Source organism: Aplidium turbinatum, chromosome 11, assembly GCF_918807975.1.
Source record: "Aplidium turbinatum chromosome 11, kaAplTurb1.1, whole genome shotgun sequence".
In the NCBI taxonomy this organism is placed as follows: domain Eukaryota; kingdom Metazoa; phylum Chordata; class Ascidiacea; order Aplousobranchia; family Polyclinidae; genus Aplidium; species Aplidium turbinatum.
The window spans coordinates 1,281,254-1,292,712 of record NC_137482.1 but is presented as its reverse complement, the minus strand read 5'-3'; positions in this window follow the sequence as shown (position 1 = coordinate 1,292,712).

The following is an 11,459-nucleotide window of genomic DNA, read 5'->3' as shown; positions in this document are numbered from 1 at the left end:
TATTGTTTGGATACCATTGGTACCGGGCCCAAGTTACCCTCTCATCGGCCCTAGATCTAGTAGGCTACTTTAGGGCAGTAGCGTAGCAGCATTATTTAGCCTACCGCCCTTGAATAATTGCACAAAGTTGCCTCCTTTACAGTTTTTATCACCACTTCTTCAAAAGTGAGCCAACTGAAACTCATGACAGTTTTTTTCTTCAAATTGACAGTAAAAGACCAATTGAAGACGTAAACAAATCCGTTACAAACGTGCACGTAGGCAACATTCATTAGCTTGCTTTGCCCCCACCTCAGGGTTAACCTATTGTAGTGAAACCATCTACAATTCCTCTATTAAGAAGTTTATTACGCTAAAATGCAACTAGGTTGTTCTGACGACATAAACTGCAAACTGAATTGAGACTGAAAATAAACACCAGTAAAAACGACAAAGGAACTTAAGGCAACGTAACAAAGCAATCAGCAACAACGTAAATTACAATGCAACTTAAAGCAATAACACGTCATTCACCCCTTCCATAGATTATCAATAGGGATCAACAAAAATTAAAGGCGCTAATACATTTAATTAATTTACAAATCTGTTTGGCGGTCGCCTTGAACGAGATGAGCGCCGGGGCATGGGGCGCTCGCTGGAATCAGTCGGTATATGAGTTTCCGATGACGGGGCAGGTGCATCTTCATTGACAGACTCATTATTAGTTGTTATTTGTTCGGGAAATTCCACAGATGGATTGTTTATCCCTTCGTTTGGACTCCCGGGATCCGGCAAACTAAGAGTCGACTCGTCAAGGCCACCACGAGCAGTTGGAGCGATGTCACGAATTGACACTGTGGTTTCGCGTCCGTTCGCGAAACGAACGTGCGCGTAGTTCGGAGTTGCATGAGTCATTTCCACTTCTTCGACAAGCGGTTCATACTTGCTAGCACGAACGTGTCGTCTCAATAAAACCTTTTGAGGACATTTAACCCAAGTAGGTATGGAAAGACCTAGACTTGAACGACGCTGAAAATTAAAAAATCGCTCGTGTGGCGTCACGTTTGTTGCAGTACATGATAAAGAGCGCATAGAATGTAAAACATCAGGTAGAACACACTCCCATTTAGAAATAGGAAGATCTCGAGTTTTCAAAGCAAGTTTTACAGAAGTCCAAATTACGTCGTTGTATCTTTCGCATTGGCCATTAGCCCGTGGATTGTATATAGAGGTTCTGCTGGTAGGAATACGCAAACTGTACATGTAAGACACAAAATCCTTAGACATAAACGATGCACCTCTATCCGAATGCACATAACCACATTTACCAAACATTGCAAAAAGACTAGACATGCACGAGATTACAGTTTCAGTGTCTACTTTACTACAAGGAAAGGCGAAAGGAAATCGAGAGTACTCATCTACTACAGTCAGAATGAATTTGTTATTCGTAGCAGAAGGTAAAGGTCCTTTGAAATCGATGCTTAAGCGCTCCATAGGTTGCGTAGCTTTTATCAATGGAATTTCAATTGGCTTGTAGAACTTAGGTTTCAACTCAGCACAAATTTCACAAGCGGATGTCATTTTACGGATGTCATCAATAGAATAAGGCAAATTCTTTGTTTTAACATAATGATGCATGCGAGTTACTCCAGGGTGGCATAAGGCCGCATGAATTTCATACAACGAATTGTCCATCATAGTTGCACAATACACTCTAGATAACGTGTCGGGAGCAGTATTATACTTCCCTGCTCGATAAACAATTTCATAATCGTACTGTGATAGTTCCAGTCGCCATCTCAAAATTTTTGCGTTTTTTACCTTGCCATGGTTGTTGCTGTTGTACATGAATGCCACCGATTTTTGATCTGTGACAAGTTTGAATCGGCGTCCCGCTAGAAAATGACTCCATTTTCGAATGGCTTCGATAATTGCCGTCGCTTCTTTCTCTATGCTTGAGTGAACTTTTTCACTTTTGTTGAGTGTCCTGGAAAAAAAAAGCAACGGGTCGCCCGTTCTGATTTAAAGTGGCTGAAATGGCAATGTCAGATGCGTCAGTTTCTACTGTAAATGAAATTTCTTCATCTATCACCCCAAGCGTAACTTGAGCCAATTCAGCTTTCAACGTCGCGAAAGAGTTTAGGGCTGCATCATTCAGAGGAAAGGTAGTGTTTCGAATTAGAGGCTGAATCTTGTCAGAATAATGCGAAATCCATTGCGCATAATACGCAAATAAACCGACAATCTTCTGCTGTTGTTTACTACTTTTTGGAGGCGGGATTTTTAGCAAAGATTCCACTCTTTCGGGGTTAGGACTTAAAGTACCTTTAGAGATTCTATATCCAAGCAAGTCGATTGTATCTGCCGAATAAGTACTTTTTGCTTCATTGAAAGTTAGATTGCATTCTCGAGCTACTGCAAGAAATTTTGATAAATTTTGATCGTGCTCTTCTTGGGTTTTCCCGCAAATGGTAATATTGTCAAGATAAGCGTACGTACCTTTGCACTCGTAGTCTTTGATAATGTTGTCCATTATCCGTTGAAAACCAGGTACTGCATTCGTTAGACCAAACGGCGTTCTCTTCCATTGCCACAAGCTTCCATCGGCTTCGAAAGCAGTGTAATTTCGATCTTGCAGAGGAACTTCTACCTGGTGGTACGCACTTTTTAAATCTAGCGTTGTATAGATGCTGTTCTTAGCAACATTGTTCACTACGTCTGACATAAGAGGTAAAGGATACGCGTCCAAACAAGTGAATTTGTTTATGGTTTGGCTAAAATCGATGACCATACGCTTTTTGTGATTTTCATGAGTGACCACAAGAGGTTGTGCTCGCCATGGCGAACGACTCGGCTCAATTAAACCTTCCTTATAAAGTCGCTGCACCTCTGCAGAGATAAAACTTCTATCGGCTTGAGAATACTTTCTAGGCTTTGTAGCAATCGGATGGCACTCCTTCCTTAAGTGTTTGAAAAGCTGTATTGAAGTAGACGTTTTAATAGCTTCTAATGCTCCGATCTGTAACGTTGGCATAGGCCCTCCAAATTGAATGTTCACGCTTTTGTGCTGTTTCATAAAAGTTTGTCCGATAATTAGGTCGGTGAGCAAATTTTTCAAAACAGTGACTCCTACATTATCATACTCTTGTCCAAAAAGCGCGACTTTTACGTTACAGATTCCTAAACTTTGCGATGAACATCCTTTCACGGCAGGGGCGGATCCAGAGGGGGGCGATTGGGGCGATCGCCCCCCCTAAAACCCAAGAAAGTAGCTTTATTCTTCATTTATATGTATACGATTTGGAAAACAACATATCGAAAGCAATGCTGAATAAGTCTTTCCCCATGTTCAAAGATTAGGTTAGGCTAGGGTAGGCTATAATAAGAACATAGTATAAGGCTATTATTTCGTCGCAGAGTCTAATTACCGAACGAAATTACTAAAATTTAAAAAGTTTCTAAACTTTTTGCCGGCACTGTAGAGCATAGCGATAAATCCCTTAGCCTAGATAAGTTAGTTGACAGAGCAGGTTATTGGTAACTTTGACGATCAGACGTGGAACTAAAACCATTGAAATTCTACCTTGAAATTGCATCTAGAAACAGCAAAGCTCAATTTTTTCAATGAGACTTTAGCATCTTGACACCTAACATCATTGCTACCACGAAATTGCTCAAGTATCGATCCGATAGCATTGACAAAAGTCATTTGCAATGCCTACAACGGCTTGTTACGTCATACATATAGTGTGGAATCTGCTTTAGGTTCATAGATCCAACTGTGGAAGGAGAAGTGGGAAAATAAAACTGTTCCGGTGACTGCTGCAGTCTTACCGATGACTGCGGAAGAAGCTTTACAACCGTGTGATGAAAATGTGTACACAATCGTAGACTCTTTTCTAAAAATACTATTAATAACCTTGCCAGTTAGCGTAGCATCAGCCGAAAGAAGCTTTTCATCTCTTCGGTCGTTGAAAACCTGGCTGAGGAACAACATCGGCGAGGAAAGACTGAATGGATTCGCCTTACTATACCAGCATCGGGACATTTTAATTGACGCAGACTCCGTGATAAATCGATTTGCCAACAGTAGAAACCGTAAACTTGACTTAGTGTTGTAGTCAAAGGTACGACACCTGTTAGTATTACCCGTACCGGAAAAGTAGCATTTTATTTTCGTTTTATTTGTGAAGTCCACAGAAATAGTTGTTTCTGTTATTGTTAGTGTCTTTCTTTGTCTGGTGCAGCGACCGTGCATGACACGTTTTAAGGAGGACTATATCTTTTGGTCGTCATTTAACTCGGCTTAGCCTACTCAGTTTGAGAATGCAGATTCAAACCAACAGCAGTTGTTTTTCAATCTCAGTGGCGAACCCTTTTATTCATTGAAGTAGTGTACCTGCCTCTGCAGACTAGTGTGTATGAATGTGTAGTTAGATTTACTGTGATAGGGTAGTGGCTGACTAGATGACTGCTTATGGTCTTTCGCTACCATCCTGATTGCGCCATAATCTAACCAACAGTTTAGACGAGTCAATATAAGGTTGAACCCCAAAAAAATTGATACAAAAGGTTTTTCAACGGATTCTGTTACCTATGGGCCTACTAAATAACATACTAAAAGTCTACCAAAATCGGACCTCGAGAAAGGGGTCATTTTCAAGATGGCCGCCGGTATGTTATATTGCCTATATCTCAATTGTTATTCAAGCTAGAAAGGCGGTTTAGGTGTCTATCCCTAGGTTTTCGGGGTCAATGAATTGAATTAAATAGGTTAAATTACGATAGGCTAATTATCTACTGAGATACGTATGATTTGTATATAATATACGACCTGGGGGAGCCCGGGGACATTTCGGACGCAGCGATAGGCCAACATCAGACAGAGCAGAGCACGATATTAGCAAATTCACTTGAGGCTTGAGATAAACCGCAAACAAAATCATCTTGACTTTCATTATGTAACACGCGCTTGAGAAAAGTGGTTTTCCAACATTTCAGTTTCTATACTTTTGGCAGCTTGATAAGCCGAATATAAGATAAAGCTAGGACCCTTGGGCAAAAATCTGCTATCAAGGTCGCTCCTGATCGAACCACTGATACTGCACTTATTTTTCAACGCTTCATGGTGGTCTCCTAAGCTGGACATCTATCACTGGAGCAAGTTATGTGTTACGAGCTTAGTTCTTTCCCTCCTGCTCTCTTTGAATCGAGACATGTATTCCGAAAAGCTGATAAGCCACAGTTAGCACACGCGATCTGTGATCACGCAAGTAATGCAATCCTACATTCTGTGCCAAAAACGGAGTGCCACGTACTTGATGACGGTTCACTCCTTCACCGCATACCATGGCAGCGTGGACAAAGCTATGGTGAAATAGCACGGTCATATGCTGATTTCACCATCCGGCAATATGGATCCGGTACGAGCATTGTGTTTGACGGCTATGAAGAAGGGTCGACCATTAAAGACAACATGCATCAAAGAAGAGGACGTAATCTTCATCCCGTTGTCAACTTTACAGCGGAGACTATGTTCACAGGCTAGAAGGAGGAGTTCCTTTCACAAGATGCCAATAAACAAAATTTGATTTGGATGATAAGTGGTAAACTTCGGGAACAAAATTGCACCGTGGTAAATGCATCGGGGATGCTGATGTAGAATTTGTGAAGGCCGCAGTGGAGACATCTCTTCTCCATACAACAACGCTGATTGGAGAAGATACCGATCTCCTTGTGTTAATTGTTTACTATGCACAAGAAGATAGTAAGGGCCTTTATTTCAGGTCAGACAAGTCCAAAGCTGATGGCAGTACCAAAGTATACAACATCAACCGTTTGAAAAAAATCTTTGGACATGACATGTGTTCTGAGTTGATGTTTATCCATGCCATGACTGGTTGTGACACTACGTCTCGGATATTCGGTGTTGGCAAGAAGACTGCTTTTCGGAAACTTGTGCATGGAGATCCTGTTCTTCGGTCTTGTGCTAAAGCATTCACTGCCCCAAACCAGACCACAGAGATTCGATGACCTTGGGTGCCAAGTAATGGCTGTCTTCTTTGATGGCCAGAGCACAGATTCCCTTGCGACAATACGATACAACACCTTCAGCAAGAAAGTTGTCTCTGCTTCATCATTTGTAACGCCCGAGCGTCTGCCACCAACTGAATCTGCTACCCAATTTCACTGTCGTCGAGTTTACTACCAGATAATGGTCTGGGTGGGAAAAGCAGAGAGTATGGATGTCATGAATTGGGGGTGGAACCTGCAACAGAATCGGCTCATCCCACTTATGTCAAAAATGAAGGCTGCTCCAGACAGTCTCTTGAAGGTCATTCATTGCAACTGCTCCACTGCCTGTAAGACACTCCGCTGCTCCTGTAGAGGATACGGACTACCATGTACCACTGCATGTGGACCATGCCAACTGCAAGAATGTGACAATCCACATGACAAGTTTTTTTTTAGACGAGTCGGAAGATGATGAATAGAGACAGCCGTAAGCAATAAGACAACAAACGGGCTGATCACCCTGGTTTACGATTTACTTTTGTAGCCTACTGTTGTAATTCCGATAATTTTCCGAATGTGTCTGTGTCCAGACTTTAATGGTACCGGTACGCCATTCTTCAGAACAGATTAATCCCCTGTATTGATCAAATGATCTACTGTAGGAGGTCAAGTATGAGCCTCCAGTTGGTTGCAGTTTTTCTTAGATGCCTGTATAGATAGTACCTGTTATGCCGCATATAATATGCTGTCATGATAATTCCATCTTATTAGGGGAGATTGGGGATACTACGGACGGATTTTCGAGTGTTTTGTTTTCGAAAAATGTTTTATTTTAAAGTGTACTGGAAACCGTTTTGTACCAATACATATGGAATTTATTCAGATGAAAAGTGAGGAGTTGTCTCTGAAAATTTTATCACTATTCGGCAGTGATGTACGCGCATACAAAAAATATTGACGCCGTCAGCGCAAACGCAAACGTTCGAAAAACTATACGCCGCATGCGTCAACGCAACTTGTAAAAAAAGTTGGCGGCGTCAGCGTTAGCGCATACTCTAGCGCAAACTCATTTTGTTTGCTAGGTGCCAAACATTCACACTGTATAAACCACTCGATACAACACACTTTTCAAGCCACTTCGCGACTTCTCGTTACAAGAAATTATCTTTTTGGCCGGAAGACACATCTGGCATTGAAAATATAAGTTTTTGCCTTTCGAAAAAGATAGCTTAAAATACTTTTCCATGTAGGGCCATGGATTTGTATTATCATGCTCCATTTCACTTGGAGATTAGTATTACCGTAAGTTATTCCCTGAATACAATAGTGTAGTATGAGAAACTGTAGTATATGCCTATAAAGAAAATTCTAGTATTATACGAACTGTCGCTCCCTAAAAATCCATTATAAAAAACACTATTTTTAAAATGATTCCGTTTGAATAAGACTAATATTGCTTTTAATGCCATAATTCTCTCAGTAAGCTCAATGCTTTTTTCTGATAAGATTTTTAAAAAGTGGGTTAATGGAAGACAAAACTGCCAGACACAAGCAAGTTTAGATTCTGAACTGCACAACTCTTTGTTATTAGCATTCAGGGATAGTTAGCATTACTAGTGTTATTAGCAGTAGGCTACTCAAAAGCCTCTCACAATTGGCCCCTGGATGCATGTTTTGCTAAACTGCTTATCAAGTTACAAAACATATATAATTACATACTTACGCAACAGAATGTATAAATTGTCAAGTAAAAATTACCTTAGCTTGATAGCCTACTGTATGTAGGCCTACACAGTACTACGCTACATAGCCTACAACAAGAATAACCGGCAAAGGCAAAGTAGTGTACTACATATAACATACAGAGTACAACATCATGCAAGCAATCACGGTCGGGGACCAAATATTTGAGTTTGTTTGGATACATAGGCTGCACTGCTCATTGCCTGAGAAGTTTCTGATTTGCCCCAAAATGCAAGACTTAACTAATATAAATTAAAGTGCTCACAATTGTTTACAAACGCCTTCAACACTGCTTGACTAAAAAAACTTCACACTACGAAGCCAAGTCATTGTTTACAATTTACATGGAGCGACATTACCAACCTACCTACTTGCTTGCTTACATTACATTCCTGTTCTGACCCGTAATTTACTAAGTAATTTCTCGGTAGGCCTAAGTTGTTTTAACTAATTCTTTCTTTTTTTCTGCAAGACTTCAAGTGGGACTCTAGACTCCACGTGGGTCAGAACAAGTGGGACGACTGCAAGACTCCACGTGGGACTCTAGGGTCAAAGGCAGTAGTGCGATATACAAACAAACTCCAGCTGACTGAACAATAGATGACACTGTGACACAACACTAGAACAATGGGCAATTGCAAGACGTCAACATTTCGCAGTTTGACAAAAAAAATTGCAAACAACAACTAAGACATTAAAAAGTATGCGTTGACGCTATGCGCTAAAAAACCGCGAAAACTTTACGGCGCATCCTCAAGCGCAAACTATCCAAAAAAATGTGGCCGCAAGCGTTAGCGCAAACAAAAAGTCTACGCCGCAAGTATGCGGCGTAGAATTTGCGGCGCATACGTACATCTCTGCTATTCGGCTTATCAAACTGCCAAAAGTATAGAAACTGAAATGTTGGAAAACCACTTTTCTCAAGCGCGTGTTACATAATGAAAGTCAAGATGATTTTGTTTGCGGTTTATCTCAAGCCTCAAGTGAATTTGCTAATATCGTGCTCTGCTCTGTCTGATGTTGGCCTATCGCTGCGTCCGAAATGTCCCCGGGCTCCCCCAGGTCGTATATTATATACAAATCATACGTATCTCAGTAGATAATCAGCCTATCGTAATTTAACCTATTTAATTCGATTCATTGACCCCGAAAACCTAGGGATAGACACCTAAACCGCCTTTCTAGCTTGAATAGCAATTGAGATATAGGCAATATAACATACCGGCGGCCATCTTGAAAATGACCCCTTTCTCGAGGTCCGATTTTGGTAGACTTTTAGTATGTTATTTAGTAGGCCCATAGGTAACAGAATCCGTTGAAAAACCTTTTGTATCAATTTTTTTGGGGTTAGGTGCCTTTTTTCCGTATATTGACTCGTCTAGTTGTACAATGCGTTGTTTTGACAATTACATTTTACTCTGATTGTTTGTTAATATATGGCGCTGTTAAAACAAAATAAATTGAATTGACTTAACTGCCATTCTATTGTACAAATTGTAGTGTTTCGCTGGTCCAAAATAAAAATTTACTATCGATACCTAGCCTATAGTTGCGATTCTACGGGGTGGAGCATGACCCAGTGTTTTGACCTGGCCCTCACTTTGTTGCTCATTATGTTGAGTGTATGCATAACCTTTCCTAATTGCTCTTTATTGGGAAAACAGAATTACCTGTTATTATCTTTCTGAGGTCAATTTTTAAATTGCTTTGAAAGTTGAAACAATCAAGAGTGAAATCTTTAGTCTCAACTATAAATGCGGCTAGTTTGTTCAGGCTTCAACTTGACGTGGCAAGGGCATATCAGCTCTTGCTGCTCTTCATCTCTCCCTTTGTTAAACAACAGCATTGTTGAAGATTTTTTAAGGTATAGAATTTCAATTTCTCATAATTTGTGTTCGAAATGCTCTCAACGCATCAAATTCGATCTAAATTTTCTAGGGGATACCCCCGTCGTTGTTCGTGCCTGGCTGATCACTTGCCTGAATGTCGATGACATCGCCCCCCCTAACGTGAATACCTGGATCCGCCCCTGTTTCACGGCTAAACCAATGCGGCATTCACTTTCTTCAAGATTTAGTTTTAGACGCTTTCTTAAACGGTCGCTCATGTGACAAAGGGTAGAGCCAGTGTCGATGAGAGCATTGGCTTTGAACTCCGTTAACTGTAACAGGGACATTGACCTTTGCGTGGGTGTCGAAAGATTCGGTTGTCATATTCATAATGACATCTCGTGGAGTAGAAGCAGATGAATAAATAGATTTTCGATTTACCCTGGAAAGACGACAAACTTTTGAGAAATGACCTTTTTTAGAACATTTGAAACAAATAACTTCACGAGCAGGGCAATATCTTCTACTATAAGGACGTGTTTCAAAAGCTGTTGCGCCACAATCAAGTGAAGACGGAGTCTGGCTCGCAGTCATTTCAACACGATTGCAAAACGTTTGGGCATCATCTAAGGATCGAGCTTTATCAAAAGTTTGTTGTAGCGAAGCATTTTTGTCCTCTAGCAAGCGTTGTTTAATGTGATTTGACGAAATCCCAGCGATAAACGAGTCACGTATAGCTTCCTCTTTATGCGCAACTGCCGATACGGCCCGAAAGTCACAGGAGAGGCTCAATCGCTTTAAGGTCTGCATGTACTCGTCTAGTGATTCATCTGGCTTCTGCTTCCTAGTTTTTAAAACAAATCGAGAAAACATGGGGTTAGAAACCTTTTCAAAAAGGCGCTTCAGTTGTTCGATAGCTTCATCATAATTTGTTGTCTCACACACCAGTTCATATATTGAAGCGTCTATATGATTTATAAGCAAATTCAACTTGTCTTCAGCTGAAACTTCTCCGAGCTTTTCTAGATAAATTGTAAAAGACTTGTACCAATGCACCCATTGTCGTTTAGCGTCTTTACTTTGCGGGTCCGCAGCTAAGAGTCTAGGGCGCAAGTCTTTTAGATCCATACTTTATTAGCGTAATAAAATGTAGTGAAACCATCTACAATTCCTCTATTAAGAAGTTTATTACGCTAAAATGCAACTAGGTTGTTCTGACGACATAAACTGCAAACTGAATTGAGACTGAAAATAAACACCAGTAAAAACGACAAAGGAACTTAAGGCAACGTAACAAAGCAATCAGCAACGAAGCAATCAGCAACAACGTAAATTACAATGCAACTTAAAGCAATAACACGTCACCTATCACAAAAACAATCGTATCGACGCAAGTTGTATGGTTTTCTTGTGAGTTTTCAACGAGTTGCCGAGCATTCAAGCTGGTTGGATTTGAATCTTTATCCTCGGACTGACAAAGCCTCTGATAGGTCATTCCTGGTAGTTTCGCACTTTTGTACAATTGAGGCTTTTGACGCAGAGCTGGTTACCACGGTTGGCAGAGTGAAGTCTTCCGATTGTTGAAGTGTTGTTGCTGGGGAATTACTCTATTCACATCCATAACGTCCGCGTTTTTTCGCTTCCACTTTTTTCTAAACCTCTGCTGGTGACATGCTGCAGCCTTCATTCGCCGAAGAGGACTTGGGACTGCGTTTTGTCTGGCCTTTTCCTTTCGACCAATCTGGCATGGGTGACCCTTCTGGGAGCAGTTAGCTCCCGCCAGTACAGCTCTAGAGGTCACTGAGGCACGGAAACTCTCTCACCACGTTAAGGCAACAGTCCGATCCAGATGAGAGAGAAAGCATAATTACATCACAATGATGAAAAATA